The sequence below is a fragment of the Chlorocebus sabaeus genome, chromosome 6 (genome assembly GCF_047675955.1).
Source record: "Chlorocebus sabaeus isolate Y175 chromosome 6, mChlSab1.0.hap1, whole genome shotgun sequence".
Lineage (NCBI taxonomy): Eukaryota > Metazoa > Chordata > Mammalia > Primates > Cercopithecidae > Chlorocebus > Chlorocebus sabaeus.
Genome location: NC_132909.1, coordinates 17,180,415 through 17,180,626, shown reverse-complemented (window position 1 = coordinate 17,180,626; position 212 = coordinate 17,180,415).

The following is a 212-nucleotide window of genomic DNA, read 5'->3' as shown; positions in this document are numbered from 1 at the left end:
GCCGCGCCAGACTTTTCGAGACCGTCGATTGGTCGTAGTCCCGGCCACCCGGCAGCCAATCAAGAAGGGAAAAGGTGACATCACTGGTTCGCCTCCCCTCCCCCAACCCAAACTTCCCTACTCTGTCTACCGGCAGCAACAACCACATGGGGGAGGGGTAAGAGAGTAGAGCCGGTGAGGTCATTGCACCGCCCCGGGAGCTGCTGATTGGC